Source organism: Mauremys mutica, chromosome 25, assembly GCF_020497125.1.
Source record: "Mauremys mutica isolate MM-2020 ecotype Southern chromosome 25, ASM2049712v1, whole genome shotgun sequence".
Lineage (NCBI taxonomy): Eukaryota > Metazoa > Chordata > Testudines > Geoemydidae > Mauremys > Mauremys mutica.
Window position 1 is genome coordinate 13,710,132 of NC_059096.1, and position 15,574 is coordinate 13,725,705.

A 15,574-nucleotide genomic window follows, 5' to 3' on the forward strand; every position below is an offset into this window, starting at 1 on the left:
CGCTCCGCTCCGGCCAGGGGCTCGGCTGCCATTGCGACAGGGGTGGGATAACAGCTCAGGCCACGTTCTGCGCAGCGGCGGGGATGCCCCTGCAGCCAGGGAGCTGCATAGCCCAGATGTGGACGTTGGAACCCCCCTGTGCTCTGCGGGCAGAGCTGGCCCCGGCCAGCCGAGATCAGGGTTTGCAGCTCGCTGGTTTGAGAGTGTTCACCCGCCGAGCTGCAGCAGCACCCATGGCCCCAGCCAAGGATCGTGCTGGGCCTGCCCCGGGTGCCAGGCGGGTTCGTGAGGCTGGATGCACGGGATGGGAAAGCTCACGGTTACGGGGGGAATTGCACTGCCCAGGACGGCTGCTGAGACTGTGCCAAGGGCTGAGCACCCACAACCGGGGGTGCGCACTCAGCCAGGGGTGCAGAGCACCTTTGGCCGTCCGGCCCTCGGTCTCCCGGGGGAGCTGCTGGGCGCTGAGCCCCGGGGAAACCCAGCCCTTCCGTAGGCACCTCCCTGGGGAGCTGAGCCCGTTGGAGATCAGGCTGCACGGCGGAGGCTGCGCCCTGGGAGATCAGCTCCCTTTTCCCATCGCAGGTTCTGACGAGCTCCCGGGGTGGGCTCCTGGCTCCCTTCCCTAGAACGCTGAGCACAGCTGACGCTGACTCAGTTTCACCTCTCCGACGGGGGCACCGCGCTTTCCGTGCACCGCTAAACGCACTGGTGTTCATGCGAGGCTGGAGCTCCCTGAGTAAGGCCCAGAGGCTGGGGACTGCCATGGCCCCGCTCCCCAGGACCACCGGGGGCAGCTTTGCTGGCAGGAAGGGCTGAATTGTTTCTCTTCTAGGTGGGCGGAGAGGGGAGCTGGCATCAGGCCTGCCTGCGCCCAGGGCGGATGTAGGATTTGCTGGAGGGACGTTCAGTGCCATGCGCTCGGATTTCAAGGAAAAGCAGATTTCAAAGAACAGGAGCTGGGCGAGCTCGCCCGGGGTGAGCGTGTCGCAAGCCCGGAGCACCTGTCTATGGATGGCTGTCCGGGGGGAGGGGAAAGCAGCCCAGCCCCCCAACCTGGGAGCTAAAGGGAAAAGTGGGGCCATGTGTCAGAGCCAGATAGGAAACCGTGGGGCGTCCATGTGCCCCTCCTCCTCCTTCCATCGCTGGCTCCTGCACTTGGGGGGGGGGGGGCTGGCATCCTGCTCTCCAGCCATTCACTCACTCTGCTCACCCTGGCAGAGGCCCCCGGGCTGGGACCATGCTGCCCCCCTTACCCTGAGCTACCCCGAGCCCCCGATGGAGAGGTGACCTCACAGCAGGGATCACACTCATTTGGTGCAATATGAGGGGGGTCTCCACTCAGCTCCCAGAGGGGAGGGGTCCAGTCCCACCCCTCCTCCCCAGAAAATAGCCCTGGGGACAGCCTCAGACTAAATGGGCCCTGCCCTGGCTGTTCCCCCCCCACACACACACGTATGTGCATCTGCTGCCCCTGCTCCCACTGCACACACCACACTCATTTCCAGCCAGTTCTCCCCACCTGCAGCATCACTGACACGCCTGGTTTCAGAACGAGGCTCGTGCTATTGGTGTTCTTAAAGCCTCAGCTCCTGGAGTCCTGGGATTACTGAAAATCTCAGCTTTCAAAAAGTAACTTTCTGGCCCAGCTGGCTGCAGAGAAAAGCTAGAAGCAGGGGCTGGCTCCCCCTCCAGGCTCAGACACACCCACCTGGAGCTGGATTTTTAAAATCTTGTGATTTTCAAACTACTCTCCAGATCTGGGGCCTGACTCATGAATTTTGAGCTGGGTCTGGGCACTGCTGCACCTGCCCTTGGCTCTAACCCCCTGGGCCCATGACCTTCAGCAGAGGGAGCCTGCATGGACCCCACTCCCCCGTGCGCTGCTGCAAACAGAGCCGGCCTCCTGGAGCGCAGCTGGAGCGACTGCCCCGGCTGCTCCAGCCAGCCCCGCAGGACCTGGGGGCAAGAGGAGGGGAGATAGCCAGGGATCAGAAACCCTAGCCACAAGCCCCCGGGGCCAAGGCCAGCTCCCAGAGATGTGCACAAGAGGGAGGAGCTGGCATGGCCGTTAGTGAGGCTGGCTCCCGTGGGGTAACCTGCAGGGCGCTAGCACTAACCGAGAGAGGCCCGAGCAGGGTCTCAGCCAGGCCCCGCGAGCCAGCCGTGGCTCGCAGCACAGAGGGAAGCTGCTGCAGGATATGCTGGGCGATCCAACACGGAAGGCAGGTAAAGAGCCACCAAAGCAAAGCCAGGTCCCCCCTGCTGGCTGGTACTAGCCCCTCTCCCTCCAGGCACCCTCCCTGCCCGAGCTCCCGTCTCCGCTTTGTCCTTTCAGAGCCAGGCAGCCGTTGCTATTTGCTCAAGGGTCCCAGGCGCAGGGAGGAAGGCTGGTAAGACATTTACTTAGCACCAGGTGCTGCACAGGAGGGGATTCCTCCAGCTCCCTCCCCCCCAGACCGGGAGCTGGCTGAACGGTGCAGAACTAGTCCGGGTGGGTGCACCATGGCCAGGGCAGTGGGCGCAGCCTGGCACAGCTGGAACGCTGCACACAGCAGGGGCGGGAAGCAGCAGAGGGGCCTGTTCCACACCCCGGGGTGATACAATGAAAGGGCAGAGGGAGGAGCGGAGGGAGCCCAGAGCAGGAAACGCTGAATCATAGCAGGGAGGAGGAGGAGATGAGAAGAAATCAACTGGTGCACAGGATCCCAAGAGTGCAGGAGTCAGACAGACGGACGTGCAAGCCCAGCTCTCCACCTCCAAAGCTTGGAAATAGTCCAGCCGCTGGGGCAGGCAAGGCAGAGCCGAGCGCTCCTCCCGCAGCTCAGCGGCAAGGCGCTGGGCGCCAGGAGCAGGGGAAGTTACAGAGGCCACGGACAGAGCGCAAGTCCTGCCGCTGCTAGGGCTGGGTAGCTGTCACCGTGGCAAGCCTGGGTCCCAGTGCTCACGCTCCCCTTCCAGATCCCCCGGCTTAGATTTACAGAGGCTTCACCCACTCACATAAGGATTCAGGTGGAGAATGCGCCTCAGGGGGCAGATCCCAACCTATGGCACCGCAGTGACTCCAGAGTAACTCCCTCTGGAACGGGAGCAGGGACCGGAGATCAGCACCTGAGCCCTTGGCTAGAAAACCTTCCATCCTAAGGCTGTGAGCCTAGCCCGGCTCCTTCCTCCCCCATCCTTTATCCTCCCCCCCGAAGCGCGCGGGCCCAGATCCTCAAAGGTATCCAAGTCTCCAACCCTCCGCTGATTTCAGTGGCAGTCTGGAGCTTAAATACCTTGCTGAGCTGCGCCCCCGTCTGGTGTAAGAGCCTTCGCCTCCGTCGCTCCTGCTGGTAGAGCAGCCATCCTACAGCTGTGGGATCTGTCTCCTCCTCACCGCCCCGTTTAACCTCAACCTGAGGGTTGGGACCCCTCGGGGGGCACAAGGTTATTACATGGCGGGGGGGGGGCACGAGCTCCACCCCAAACCCTGGGTTGCCTCCAGCATTTATGAAGGTGTTTTTAACTGGGGGAAGGAGGTGGCACTCAGAGGCTGGCTGGGTGACAGGGGGCGGAGAACCGCTGCTGGAGGCTTTGCCTGGCCCGGTGTTTGGGTGGAACACACTGGGTCCAGGTGCTGCTTTCGGGCCTGGGAGCAGCCAGAGCCGAGTGCACAGCCCCTGCTCCGTGCTGCAAACGCCCTGCCCTGGGGCAGTTGGTACAGGGGGGCTCTGTGCTCAGGGAGGGAGACCCCTGGGCCAGGCAGATTTCTAACCTAGCCCCAGGGCCCCCCAGCTCTGGGCACTGCCAGCAGCTCCTGCTTGCTGGGCCAGCATTGCCCTCTGGTGGCCAGGAAGGGACATTACGCAGCAAGTGGCATGAGGCTGTTCCTTCAAGCTGGTTGCTCCTGGTTCTGGGCAAACTTTCTCCCCGGGCCATAGGGCCGACCCCATGCCATAGGGCCGGCACTGGTATTGGGCACATCCATCCACTAAGAACAATCTCAATCTGCTCCATCTCTCCGAGGTTTAGTGCCGGTAAGAATGCCAGGTGCTGGCCTTCCCCAGGCTGTGCCTGCATTAGCATCAGCCAGGTTCAAAGCCACACTTATGGATGGGTTACACTGGTGCACAGGGACTCTAAGTGATTCTCCCGAGGTCATGCAGCAAGTCAATGGCAACAATCAGGCAAAGAACCCAGGAGTCCTGATTCCCACTAATCTGCTCTAGCCCCCTGATACCCCCCAAGAAAAAAAACCACAGCTTTAATGGTGGCTCCACAAAGCAAAGCAGTGGCAAGGTGGAGACAGCATGGTCCAGAGGCAGAAGACCTGGTTCTGTTCCTGGCTCTGCCACAGACCAGCTGATTGCCCTTGGGTAAGTCCCTGGTTCCCCTCCCCCTCTTCGCCTGTCAAGGCTGGTGCAAGGAGTTGGTTAGGGCAGAGGGCCCTGATTGTGGTCAGGCTCTATAGGCACAAATCAAATTGTGACCCCTCCCTTGCTGTACCTACAGGTCTACTTGTGCGTAACTTACATACACTTACAGGAGCCAGGTACCACTGGCTAAGTGTCTAATCAGGGCTCCCTCCCCCGTCATTAGACGCTTGCAGCAGGCCTGTGCCACCCAACTCAGGCTAACAGGCTGTCCAAATATCTACACCACAATTAGACAGGCCAAACTCCAGGACCCTCCTCCCCCCCAGGGCCCAGGCTCCAACCCAAGCCTGAACAGCCCCTAGCCAGAGCCCTGCAAGCCCCAGTCAGCTGGCAGGAGCCAGCCCTGAGTTTTTCAGTGCAGTGTAGAAATACCCACAAGCGCTTGGTCCATGGAGAGCCTGCTCCTGTTCCTTCGGCTCCAGTGATGGGGGCTCATGGTCCTGGGGGGAAAGGGCTCAGGATGCTTGCCAGCTGCACCTGCGATTGTGGAAACCAGGTTACACTGCATGATGGGGTGTGTACCCCACAAACCCTCAGTGAGTTAACGGGAGGCCAAGTGTTACCTGGCTGCACCTGGCAGGAGCACGGAGGGTAGGATAAGGAGAGCAAGGGGGGCTGGCTGACAGAGCTGCTGGTGTCTGGCTGGGCTGCAGGAATAGGCTGGGTGGAGGACTGCATCCGGACCCAGCTCCCAGCTGAAACAAGGCTGAACACAAACGAACACATGAAGAGTGGGAGGGGAGGCATGCACAGCAATGAAAAAACAAACACAGGCTAAAAGTCAACACTTCATAATTGTCAAGTCCCTGACAGAAGATGTGAAAATAGGAGATGTTAACCCCTGAAAACGGCAGAACGGAGAAAGCGAGGTGTTGGTGACGTACAAAGCTAAGCGAATGCAGGGTGCAGTTCTATTGATAGCATGTACACATAAGGAGCAAGCTGAAAAGCTTCGTAAAACTGTAACCGTAGGGAAAATGAAAATTACTTGTCGACTGCCTACATTCCTGCCACGAGCAAGAGGGTAATGGCTGAAGTGCCACTAGGACTGGCTGGGGATAATATCAAAAGAGCAGAGGTGACGATAAAGTATTGTTTGTTAAACGGCTCGCTGGGGAGAGGGAGGAAATCTGCCCTCGATAGCTGTACGCATAACCCTGAAAGGTGGGACACTGCCAGATATCGATACCCCAGTTAGATCCTAGGACTGGATTAAACCGTATCTATTCTCTCTCCTGGGAGCTGCTATAATTGTCAGAGGTTTGGCCATGCAGTAGCCATTTGTAAGGGAACACAGGTGCAGTAACTATGGAGGAAATCACTCAGCTGAGAGCTGTGTAGAAGGAACAGAACCTACATGCAGCAATTGCGAGGGAACGCACAGTGGAGCATATAAAGGATGTGCAGTAGCCGAACAAGCTAGAGAAATACAAAACAATCAAAATCCTTCAAAAAGTATCATACACAGAGGCTACCAAAAGGTACCTGGCTGCAGAAATTAGAAGAGGAAAAGATGTACAGGGGCAGCAGAATGAGGAGGAAAATAGAGAGGATGTATTGCTTATAGGTAAAGAGAAATGGACAGTGCTCATTATAGAATTAAATTGCACCTTGCAGATGGGGGAAAAACTAAAATCATAGCAAAAGCAGCAGAAAAATATCTGAAGCTAGACCACTTTGATAGACTGCAGTGTCACAATTTTAAATGAAGGCAATAATACAGCTTAAATAACATGGTCCTGACAATCCCTAGCTGGAGTGTGCACAGTTTAGTAAAGCCTGGACAGGAATTTAAGACAGACGTCTTTGAAACGGAAAAACCTGAAGTGGGGGAAAAAAGCCTGATGTAACGTGCACAAGAAACCTGACTAAAAAACTGACATTCAATCTACTGGGATATGATATACTTCAGAGGGATTGAGAAGCTCGAGGGGGGGAGTTGTCTATATATTTATAAAAGAGGAACTTAGTTACTTTGAAATGGATGTGCAGAAACTAAGTTTTGAATATAATGCTACCAATACAGAAAAGAACACACATATAGATTTATAATATTTATAAACTATGCAAAAATTAGTTTTTAGAATTAGAAAAAACTAGTTAATAATGCCAAAAACCAATCCATAATTTTCAGAGACTTTAATAGTCCTAATGAGCTATGGGGAAGTAAGAAAGCTGACCTAAATGGTAAATACTGAGAACAATTTAGTGATATGCAAAACCTGGTAATATTGAATAGAGGAGCACCTACGAGATTTAGATCCTTTGGATCCGGATCGGGGAACTGCAACAAATTATATAGCTAGTAAATGCAGCTAGAAAGTTCATAAAGACAACGGCATGGAAAGTGATCACTGCCCTACACTTACTGAGTACGAAGACCGAAGAACTGTCAAAAGCCACAAAACGACTTCCTAGGTGGAATTTTTGAAAAGTTGATTGGGGCCTTTTCAAAATTAAATGTGGTAAATATTTAGTAACCACAAGTGACAACGTAAGAGAACAACAACGTAACAATTCTAACAACGTAATAAGAGGAATTACAGCAGCGGATCTGGCCATTACAGAACATCCAAGTGCCCCCTGCTTAGAAATCTGGTTCCCTGGTGGAATGGATGATTGCAAATTAGCATTCACGGAAAGCAGTAAGGCAAGCAATGAAACACACAATGGACAGTAAAGGCTTAATGAATTAACAATGTAAGCTGGTGGCGCAAAGGATTACCAAAAAGATGAAAGAAGTTGGAGAAATTTTGGGGAAAACTGAACAAAAGATTCAAAGCTTTCAGAAATCTAGAAGCAAATTAAAAGAATGACTGGAATTCAAGGTAGAAATAAATGTATACCTGCTCTTATTGTAAAACAATTAAATTGAGGTCTCCAACTTAGGAAAGGCAGACATTCTAGCAGAAGAATTCCACAAGGTCAGCGGTGGTATGAATTAAAGCAATGAGTTTCATGAGGGGAGAAAAGGGTTTATTGAAAACAGAGCTTTTAAATGGCTGGAGAGAATATACCACTGATGTGCTAACAAAAATGTTAGTTACGCAGGAGCTTATCGCAGCCATTAGGAAAAGGAAAACGATGCTCCAGGTACAAATACTACAGGTAAGGAAATGCTTTAACACTTGTCAGACGGGAGTCTAAAGAGTCTGTTGTACAATGACTGCTGTCAACAGAATGGCAACAAGCATTGGTGATGCCACGTAGGAAACCAGACAAGGCATATACAAGAACTGCTGCTTATAGGTACTGTCTGCACATCATGTGTGGGGAAGATCATGGAAAAAAATGATAAATGTGAGACTAGAAGAATACTTGGGGGAAATGGTATTATAACTCAGTACTGAGTGGATTCAGAAAAGGACGATGCACAGTTGACCATATAGGGAGACTAGAAATAGAGGTACACAAAGCATAAAGACCGAGAACTTTAGGATAACAGTCATCCTGAACACAGCAGAAGCATGATGTACTATGGCGGGAAGGCCTTCTATAGAAACTAGCCAAAATTGGAATAAAAGGGAGAACATCAGAACGGCCACACTGGGTCAGATCAAAGGTCCATCCAGCCCAGTATCCTGTCTTCTGATACTGACCAATGCCAGGTGCCCCAGAGGGAATGAACAGAACAGGGAACCATCAACTGATCCATCCTGTCGCCCACTGCCAGCTTCTGGCAAACAGAGGCTAGGGACACTCAGAGCACGGTGTTGCATCTCTGCCCACACTGGCTAATAGCCACTGATGGACAAAGCCTCCAGGAACTATCCAGTTCTTTTTTGAACCCCATTTTAAACCTGCTGCCTATTAATTTCATTTGGTGACCACTAGTTCTTGTGTCATACGATGGAGTAAATAACACTTTCTCCACACTAGTTATGATTTTATGGACCTCTAACATCTCTCTCCTTAATCAACTCTTTTCCAAGCTGAAAAGTACCAATCTGTTAATCTCTCCTCATACGGAAGCCGTTCCATACCCCTAATCATTTTTGTTGCCCTTTTCTGTATCTTTTCCGATTCCAATAGATCTTTGGGATGAGGTGACCATATCTGCACGCAGTATTCAAGATGGGGGTGTACCATGGATTTTCTGTCTTATTATCTATCCCTTTCCGAATGATTCCCAACATTGTTAGCTTTTGACTGCTGCTGCATATTGAGTGAATGTATTCAGAGGACTATCCACAATGACTCCAAGATCTCTTTCTTGAATATAACAGCTAATTTAGACCCCATTATTTTATATGGATAGTTAGGATTGTGTTTTCCAATGTGCATTACTTTGCATTTATAACATTGAATTTCATCTGCCATTTTGTTGCCCAGTCACCCAGTTTTGTGAGATCCTTTTGTAGCTCTTCACAGTCTGCTTTGGACTTAACTATCTTGAGTAGTTTTGTATCAACAAATTTTGCTACCTCACTGTTCACCCCTTTTTCCAGATCATTTATGAATACGTTGAATAGAACTGGGCCCAGTACAGATCCCTGGGAGACACCACTATTTACCTCTCTCCATTCTGAAAACTGGCCATTTATTCCTACCCTTTGTTTCCTATCTTTTAACCACTTACCAATCCATAAGATCACCTTCCCTCTTATCCCGTGGCAGCTTACTTTGCTTAAGAGCCTTTGGTGATGGACCTCGTCAAAGGCTTTCTGAAAATCTAAGTACAATATATCCACTGGATCCCCTTGGTTCACATGCTTGTTGACCCTCTCAAAGAATTCTAGTAGATTGGTGAGGCATGATTTCCATTTACAAAAACCATGCTGACTCTTCCCCAACAAATCACGTTCATCTCTGTCTGTTAATTCTGCTCTTTACTATAGTTTCAACCAATTTGCCTAGTACTGAAGTCCGGCTTACCAGAATGTCATTGCCTGGGCCACGTCCAGAGCCCTTTTTAAAAACTGGCACCCAGTCATCTAGTACAGATGCTGATTTAGTGATAGGTTACATACCACAGTTAGTAGTTGTGCAATTTCACATTTGAGTTCCTTCAGAACTCTCAGGTGAATCCCGTCTGGGCCTGGTGACTTATTGCTGTTTAATTTATCAATTTGTTCCAAAATCTCCTCTAACACCATCTCGTTCTGGGACAGTTTCTCAGACTTGTCACCTTAAAAAAAAAAAAAAAAAGCTCAGGTGGGGGGAATCTCCCTCACCTCCTCAGCTGTGAAGAATGATGCAAAGAATTAATTTAGTTTCTCCGCAATGGCCGTATCTCCCTTGAGAGCTCCTTTAGCATCTCCATCGTCCAGTGGCCCCACTGGTTGTTTAACAGGCTTCCTGCTTCTGATGTACTTAAACAAATTGCTGTTATTTTGAGTCTTTGGCTAGCTACTCTTCAAATTCTTTTTTAGCCTCCCTAATTATATTTTTACACTTCACTTGGCAGTTTATGCTTCTTTCTATTTTCCTCACTAGGATTTAAGTTCCACTTTTTGCCGAATGCCTTTTTGCCTCTAACTGCTGCTTTTATGTTCTTGTTTATCCACAGTGGCACCTTTGAGTGGAGATGGGAGACGAGGAAGGTGAGGTAACAGCTTTTATTAGACCAACTTTTGAGCCAAGCTCGTGTCCCTCACCAATAGAAGCTGGTCCAATAAAAGATGTTACTTCACCCACCTTGTCACTCTAATACCCTGGAACCGACATGGCTACAGCTACATGGGGTAGATAAGGCACTTTTTAAGTGACAGGATTCTATCACTCAAAGTGGGAATGGCTTGCTCAGACGTCTACAAGCTCACACACGGAATTCCGCAAGGGAGTATTATCAGCCCTACTTTGTTCTCCATTATGATAAATGACCTCCCAGAAAGTGTTCAGACAGAAACAGGTATTTCCCTTTTTACAGGTAACTATGCTATACGGACTAAGGTGAAATGACAAAGTAGCCATAGAAAAAGACACGAGGCACTCCAGAGAATTTCCAAGCGGGGAAATGATTGGGTATTTAAATTCTCACTTGCTAAAACTAAAGGAATGCTTTTAACCAGGAGGAAAATTAAGGAAGACTCGAACTTATTTCTTCAAGACGAAAAAATTCAGAGATAGTTCCAAAGTTTGTTACTAGGAGTAGTGTTTGATAATAAATTAGCTTGGAAAGGTTACACAAGAGTGTAAAAGCAGGGTAAACTTACTTAAAATGTAGCTGAAAACAAATGAGGTGCAGATACAAAGGTACTGATGATAACGTATAGAGCACTGAGAAGATCAGCTTTAGACTATGGATGCCAAGTTTTTTATCCAGCCTCAAACACAACTCTTAGAAACCTGGAACTGCTCCAGACCCAAGCTCTGCAATTGGCATGTAGTGCAATACCACCACCACCAGTGTGTGTGCTGTAAGTAGCCACTGGAGAAGCACCGATAAATCTGAGGATGAAGCTATGAGAACTAATCTTCTGGGCAAACGTAAAAGGGAATCATGAAAACAGAAGTAAACAAGAGACTTAGGAGGATTGCTGGGCGCTTAGTAGACAGAACTATATGAATTGCCACGGACTTCCTCATACTATCAGGGTCAAAAAATGGGCAAAGGAGATATGTTGAAAAGAAAACTTGAGAACACTAAAAGTTACAGATGGACAGTTATCCCCCCCTTTGTGGATTTGGAATTGTATGAAAAAGCCGCGGGAAGGATAAAACCACACATTATGACTAAAGAAATATCTGAATTTATTTATGACAAATGGGGCCAGCTTTGTCAAATCTACAACAATGGATCAAAAGATGGCCGCACAGGGAGAGTGGGAACAGCCTCCTGTGTTCCTAGCCTTGGAATGCAGAAATCTAAAAGGCTATCGAATTGTGTGACCATACTGATGGCTGAACTAACGGGGCTAATGTCAGCTCTAACCTGGGTAAGAGATGCGTGACCGGCCAGAGCAGTAATTTGATCGATATACTTGTGAGGCATTACTGCAATCAGAATAGGGACTCTGGAAAGTAGAAATGACATAAGTGAAATAATGTGCCTACTTAGAGAAATAATGCAAGCAGGTATCTGTGTAACAGTAAGATGGATTCTGGTGCACATCGGAACACCTGGACAGGAGATGGCTGACAAAGCAGCATAACAAGCGCTAATAAATGAGGTGGATATTACGATACCCTTACGTGGACAAGAATTTAGAAGTGTGGCCCTTGCAAAGTGGAGCTTGTGAAGGAATGGCAAGAACTACACACCAAGGGAACAAAAGGATGACAGTTTTATGATATATGCTCCAAAATCGAAGATAATATATACTCTCCAGTAATGACCAAAAAAGTGATGTAGTCATTCTTAGAGTGTTAACAGGTCATTGTGCCTTACATGAGATGTAAAACTTTTAAAAAGAGAAAGATAGGCAGTGTAATGTGTGCAAAAGCAAAGAAACAGTTGCTCGTGTTTTCTCGCATTGTGGGTAATATTCTATGGAAAGAAAGTTTTTTTTATGAAGAATTGAGCCAGCTTGGTGTTACTAGAAAGGGTTAAACATCCTGCAAAATAAATAACCCTCAGAAGACATGTGGGGAGATAATGTTTGTGTATTTACATACCTATGAGTAGGGTGGACAATGTAACCAACAGTCCCTGCCTATGCTGTATTCTGATAATTCAGAGGTCAAAAGAACATCCTATCATTTAAATGAACTGTAAACACAGGATCTCTGTATTCATCTCTTTGAAATGTATAGCAAATAATCTCTGAATGGTGGAGGAACAAGCAAATGGCCTTATGTTAATTGTTTAGCTAAGCACCAGTGATGGACCTCCTTCAAAGTCATCCTAGTTACATTTTGAGCTCCAACTTGTCAAAAAGGACATGAAATTGGATAAAAGATCCTTGGGTCCTGATTCTGTCATCTCAGATCTGCTTCGGCTTCAAGGAAAGTTTGAGTCACAAGACTGAGGTCCCAGTTATGCTGGTCTGCCCTGAATAGGACATTTGGCCATTGAACTATAAACCTATGAACTGAATTCTAAAGAAACTCTTTGCAACTACAAAGCTCACCATCTCGGCTATGAATCTGAACCTCAATGGATTGAGCTCATGTCTGTATGTATACTGATCTTTTAACCATACTCTCTTTTGTTTAATAAATTTTAGTTTCGTTAATAAGAACTGGCTGTAGCGTGTATTTGGTTAAGACCTGAAACATTCATTAACCTGGGAGGTAATGTGTCCGATCCTTTGGGATTGGCAGAACAACTTCTTTTCTATGATGAAATAAGATTTACAGAAATTTTCATCATAAGAATGGCCACACTCAGTCAGACCAAAGGTCCATCCAGCCCAGTATCCTTTCTACCAACAGTGGCCAATGCCAGGTTCACTCCCTCTGGGGCACTAACAGGCAATGATCAAGTGATCTCTCTCCAGCCATCCATCTCCATCCTCTGACAAACAGAGGCTAGGGACACCATTACTTACCCATCCTGGCTAATAGCCATTGATGGACTTAACCTCCATGAATTTATCTAGTTCTCTTTTAAACCCTGTTATAGTCCTAGCCTTCACAACCTCCTCAGGCAAGGAGTTCCACAGGTTGACTGTGCGCTGTGTGAAGAATTTCCTTTTATTTGTTTTAAACCTGCTGCCCATTCATTTCATTTGGTGACCCCCTAGTTCTTATATTATGGGAACAAGTAAATAACTTTCCCTTATTCACTTTCTCCACACCACTCATGATTTTATAGACCTCCATCATATCCCCCCTTAGTCTCCCTTTTTCCAGGCTGATAAGTCCTAGCCTCTTTAATCTCTCCTCATAGGAGACCTGTTCCAAACCCCTAATCATTTTAGTTGCCCTTCTCTGAACCTTTTCTAATGCCAGTATATCTTTTTTGAGATGAGGAGACCACACCTGTACGCAGTATTCAAGATGTGAGTGTACCATGGATTTATATAAGGGCAATAAGATATTCTCCATCATATTTGAGATGGGTACCTGGATGGAGGCCTGAGGCTGGATCACTTCAAGGGAACGGTGTTTGGACTTTTGAGTAACCAGTAAGGTCATACAGAAGCTGTTTTATGCTGGCTGGGTGACTAAGTATTGGAATATCCACCAGCTTTATGGGGATTGTCTGTCCCATTCTTTGCAGTTCACCATAATTGAGTGACCATAGCTGGGTCCCCACTAGGACCCCGCTCACACTTGGACTCAAAGATTTTTCCTAAAGGGACTAGTAAGAAAGTCAGGAAAATGGAGCAGTACAAATAAAAGCCTTGCCGAGTTTCCTTAAGGAGACTAGACTGACTGAAAGGACATTTTAAAAACTGGTTAAAAAGGACTGAGGGAAGTGGCAGTGATAACCTCACAGCATGAGGCTGCTGTGCCAACAAACAAACAAAGACAAAGCTGGCTGCAGGGAGGGAGTTTGCAGTCACTCTTCGGGAAAGGGGGGCCGGGGGGAGAACCTAGGAGGGAGAATAAAGCCTGGAATCCTAGTCTATAAGGCCAGAAGGGACCATCATTATCTAGTCTGACCTGAAAGAAGGGTCAACCCAGGGGAGTTGTGGGGAAAAAAGCCTGAGAGCAGGCTGGGTAGGAAGAAGCCCAGATAAACAGCAGCAAGGAGTAGGATGGTGCAGACCGTGACCGCAGGGTACAGGGTCTGTAGGCTGGAGCCAGTGTGGACAAAGGGCCTGAGTTCCCCTACCAGCCACTGAAAAGCCCCCCTGACACAAGGGGATTAGGATAATTCAAAGCCTGCAGGGCCACAATGACCACTGGGCCCAGAGACCTGACACAAGGTCTTCGAATTATTAATTGGACTTTTGTTTGAACACTGTTACCCCAAAAGGGATGGACCTGAATATTGTGACCTGGCTGGAGGGCCAAGTTACAAAGACAGCCATGTAGTGACAGTCGGCAGAGGGCCCCGAGTGAGAGACCACTGCTACGCCTCGCCACGAGGCTCTCTCCTGCTGCGAGTGAACCCCTTTCCACATCCAGACACTGCCATGCTCAGGAACATAACACCGTTCATAAACTCTGCCTCTGAGCAGCCAGCTTTATAGCACAGCCATGCACTGGGGTAAAAAGGACCAGACGGCAGCGTGTGCAGCAACAGCTCTTCCTGTACAAAGAACAAAAGAACTACAGGAGGTGTTCAGCTTTTTATCACTTATTGAAAGAAATACCAGCCACCCCACGTTCTCCTTGCCTCCACCTCTCTGCTCTGGGGCCACTTGGTTAACTTTGGTAAAGGTGGAGCTAAATATTAAGGAATCCATTTCATAACGTAGCATCGTGTGTCTCCCCTCCTAGATCCCCCACATACATGTTGGTGCCATGAAGATTCCTCAGTGTTGCCCACAACTTGTGTCACCAGCATCAACCTCTGTGCCTGAGAAAGACGCAGGCTGGGAAGCAGAGCTCACGGGACAAGGAACTGACCCTGGAGCTGTGCAGTGTCACTACAGTCTTTAGGCCAGCCCTGGCACACTGTCTCTCCTCTGCAAATCCTGCTGAAGAGGGTATCTAGCTCCTGGAAATGCTCTGAAGCTAGCGTGGGACTGCAATACTGATGAGGCAATGTTAAAACAGGAGTAAGGAACCTTTTGCCTCGGGGATCACTGTGGGAGTGTGGTAGAGAGACCCCGGAATAAATCCGAGAACTGCACAAGCACGTGGGTGCACAGAGATTTTTCTGAGGTGTCAGTTACTGGCCACTCCACAAGGCAGGACACAGTCCAAAGATCCAACCTGGTTCAATACATCCTCTGGGCATGTAAATCGTGCCCTGCTGATTTGCCAGGCCTGTCTCAAGCTGGAGGATTATGAATTCTTGTGGAATTAGGGACCCTGCACTAAACCTGAACAGACAGATTTGGGGCAGGGAGAATGTTCCTGCTCAGGCCATAGAACTACAGGAGAGCCCCTCTGCAGACGCTATTATAACCCTGAAGCTGCAGGAGCTCCTGCTGCTGTGGTCTCTCCCACCACCACCACCACCACCACGTGCACTGGCCAAGATGGACACACCACTGAAGAGCACAGTTATACTGAACACACACAGGTCTCAGACAGGCAAAGGCACGCTCATGCCTTGCAGCATCCTGAGCCTTACATGTGGCTGCTTTAACTGCAGCCTTGCCCACTTGACTCACAGGTAACATTACAATATTTCTTAGACTCTGAAGCCTGGA